The following is a 4,174-nucleotide window of genomic DNA, read 5'->3' as shown; positions in this document are numbered from 1 at the left end:
GGTCCTTATTTTCAGTTCTTTTTTAGACAGATCACTACCAACATTTATGGTTTTGAGTTCTTTGGCAGCAGGTTCCCAGGTTTTTTCATGTTGCTCTACTAGCTTTGTGAATTCTCTGATATTGCTTTCATCCCATTCTTCTTCTTCCATCATGATTACATGTTCGTTAAAGTTTGCCCATTCATTTTTTATGCTAAATGTGTGTGATATGGAAGATTCGTTTTCAGGATTCCTAAAAGGGGAAAATGTTTGATGTAAAAGCAAGAATAAAAAGGCAAATGAATGTAGAGAAAACATGATCTCATTGCTTAGGATAAAAGTGGGCTCAATGACAAAGACAAAATCTGGCTGACATCATGAGCCTTATCTGTCAACCAGAATGACAAAAGCAAATAAAACAATGACAGAGGCATGTGAAGGCTAAACAAAGTGGGTTTACATTTTAAACACTACTGGAGCTTCTTGGGTCACCCAGTTTTGAAACTTTTCACCCTTGGCCAGCTTTCGCTCAAAAGTCTTGGTGGGGACTTCTTCTAGAATATGAACAGTCAGCTGTTGTAGCACTTCATCTTCCCTTTCAACTACTATTTTCGTGTCACTTCCTTCCACCTTATCTTCCTCCAAGGTGTTGATGCTCACAGTTACCAACCTTTCAACAATGTCTTCTACTCCGTTATTGGGTTGCATCACATATATTGCCTTTGGGAAAGAAACCACAAGGGGAGGGATTTCCAGTTCTTCTCCAGGCTCTCTTCCCTCGATTCGAGCCATTCTTCTTTCTCTTCATCTATTGGCAGCCCAACGATGATCTTCCTTTTTAGGCTTATATCCTAGCCCAAATCTTTGGTCAGCACATCTCATCTTGATCGGATTAATCCTTTTCGGTATTCCAGTGATAGGGTCATACTGGAATGGGATTCTTAGCACTTCCAAGAAGCATTTAGCTGCTATCCTTGCTACTTCTGAAATCCTTGGCTTTCTTAGCACCGTGCTCTCAGGTACCCACTCAGTGTTTACAATCTCAAAAGCATGGAGATGCTCATCCTTGCAATCTTCCACCTCAATGAAAGGTATGGCCACGTTCTTTACCATGGATACTGTTTCCTCTGCTTTGATGGTTACCAACATCCCATTCATGATATATTTCAAACACTGGTGTAATGGTGAAGTTACCGCCCCAGCTGTATGAATCCAAGGTCTTCCTAACAACATACTATAGGAAAGGTGGATATCCATAACTTGGACTGCCACTAAGAACATTTGTGGTTCCACATACAGCTCTACCTCCAAAGTCCCAATGATCTGTCTAGGCGAGCCATCATATGCTCTTGCCATCATAGTACTAGGCTTTATATGAGATTCGTAGACTGACATTTCTTTCAGCATGTATTTCGGCAATACATTAAGAGCCGAGCCGTTATCGACGAGTACCTTTTCGATAAGGCAATCTTTGCATTTAACGGTGATATACAAGGGTTTGTTATATCCAGTCCCTTCAGCATCTAATTCATCAGCCATGAAGTATAGGTAATTAGATGCGTGGATCCTTCCTACCAGGTGCTCTATGGTTTTCTGTTCAATGTCCTGGGTTACATATGCCTCATTCAATACCTTTTACAGGGCATTTCGATGCGACATAGAGCTGAGTATCAAGGACATGAGGGATATCCTACCTGGAGTCTTTTTGAGTTGATCTACTATGCAGTACTCACTGTGCTTTATCAACTTCAGAAATTCATTTGACTCCTCTTTCGTTACTGGCTTGTTAACCTCTATTTCTTTGTCAAGATCCACCACTTCCTTGCCTTTGGCTCTCTTCAACTCCTCTGGCATAAAACAACAGCCACTCCGTGTTAGCCCACTGATCTTAGTATGAAATAAAGGGAGGGGGGCTTGAATGTTTGATGTATAACCATAATTATACAGCATTGCACTGTGATCTCTTTTTGTAAATGAAGGTTTAGTCAGGATCAGCTTTGGTAACCCATTAGCTGTAGTTTGAACTCTACATACTTTTAACAATTTATCTCGGCCTTCCATCATACTCACCTTCTGGTTGCCCCCTGACACGACCAAAGAGTTGATGTCTTCTCCCAAGTGTAGGGGTGTCAAAGTAATAAATAACCCGGCAAGATCGGGGTCGAACCACAAGGAGGTTAACTATATAAATAATAATAATAATAATAATAATAATAATAATAATAAGTTGAAGAGAGCTTTGAGATGTGATATTGATATAAGAATTAAACAATGATAAAAATAAATGTCAAGGTTAGAGGATCCACTAATGGTATTTCAAACAAGTATAGTATAAACTCTTATTACTCAACTGGAAACTACACACAAAGGAGGTTCCAATCGGATTATAAATTGTTAACATGATTACATTAGTTATTTTATTCGAATAATGTTAATACTTGTAAATGTTGTCAGGTATTCATGATTATAACTTATGTTAACAACAAATCAAGTTCCTTTCATAGCACAGGTGTCGGCTATACCATACGGTTTGGGCTATGAAAGTGTCAAGTATTTGTTGTACCAAGGTTATACAATATAAATCTAGATTAACCATTTAACAAGCAAAGTATTAAGAGTGAACAAGATAACAAATACAAAACATGTTTGTATCAAACATTAAAGTCCATGTTGAGTTTATACTATACTTATTCTTACACCATTAGTGTAACCTTTTCACCTTGACATAATAAACTTAGCTAAACATAATGAAGAAGAGAAACATAAATAAACAAGATAAGAACATAAATAAGATATAAGTTAACTAAGTAAAGGAAAGGAAATGAAAAGCATAAACAAGAGATTAATATAAACAAAACTTAAGCTTTACAAAAATATAGAGAGAGCAAGAACATGATCTTGATCTGAAAACTAAGATGCTTAAATGCATGGCAAATGCCTCCTTTATAGGCCAAAATTTGGAACTATTGATTTGATGACTAATTGTTGAGTGGGTGGCCATATCTTGACTTGGTGATAATCCATATCTTCTTGTCTAAACAAACATCATTGCTAATGTCAGAATTTGAATATATTTTTTTCATGAAAGTTCTAGGAAATTGTCTCAGCTTTCCAACAAAAAAAGAATCGGTGCATTTGGACTTCTAGAACTCGAGATATGGGCTAAACATTGAACAGTGTCTGGGCTGCATGATACCCAATGACTGAACAGTGTTCTAGTTTGGACTGAACCAGCATCTCTTTTCTAAGCTTCACCCTCTCTTTATCTTCTCAATTTTAGTAGTTGAACTCATCAATCAATCCTTTGATTTATGTGATAGGCCTACATTTAAGATGAACATTTACCATAAATTTAAGGTATCTTATAGTATCAGACTTGTTATTATAAAACATGCTTTAGTTAAAGAGTTATTGATACTTCAAGTGCAAAATGATGATATAAAACCTTGATAAAAATGCACTTTTAAGTACTAATCACCCCCCATAGTCTCAATCCTCAATTCTCCCATGATTAGCATCTCCGCAACCTTCTAGCAAAACTTGATACAATCCTCGATATGATGTCCCCCTCTCCCGTGCAACTCATAATAGTCATCCCTTCCCCGCTGATATTCAGTGTTAATTTTCAGGAACCTGATTGTAACAACATGTCGTACAACCTTTTCATAGATACCTTCAACACTTGGTTTTGATTGTCAACCCCTATCATGCCCACTCTAGTATTACCAACAACATGATTAGGCAATGGATTTGAATTGAAATTGGGCGCGTTTTCGAAAGACACCCACCCTATTTTGATGAGTTCTAACAACTTCCTTTTGAAAGCGTAGCAAGTTTCAATTCCATGCCCAGGATTGTCGGCATGGTATTTGCAAGCTAGTTCTGGCTTGTACCATTTGAGAAAAGGTGGTTGGATCGGCGGTAGAAGAATTGGAGTTATTTGCCTAATGCTCAGCAATTTAGCGTACAAATCTTTTAAAGGCATTGGTAGTGGAGGTAACTGCTCAGAAGTATACTTCATATATGGCCTTTGGTAGTTATTTTGGCTATTTGGTGGGTGATTTATTCGGCTGGGTGAATTTGGGTGCAAGGGTTTGGTAAAGTTTATGTTGGTGAATTGAGGAGTAAACATTTATGGATTTGGGTAATTTACTCTCTTGCCTTTATACCCTCCTTCTAAGTTGTTAACATCCCC

The sequence above is a fragment of the Populus trichocarpa genome, chromosome 1, assembly GCF_000002775.5.
Source record: "Populus trichocarpa isolate Nisqually-1 chromosome 1, P.trichocarpa_v4.1, whole genome shotgun sequence".
Classification (NCBI taxonomy): Eukaryota; Viridiplantae; Streptophyta; class Magnoliopsida; order Malpighiales; family Salicaceae; genus Populus; species Populus trichocarpa.
The sequence above is the reverse complement of the archived record's forward strand: the minus strand, read 5'-3'. Positions refer to the sequence as shown.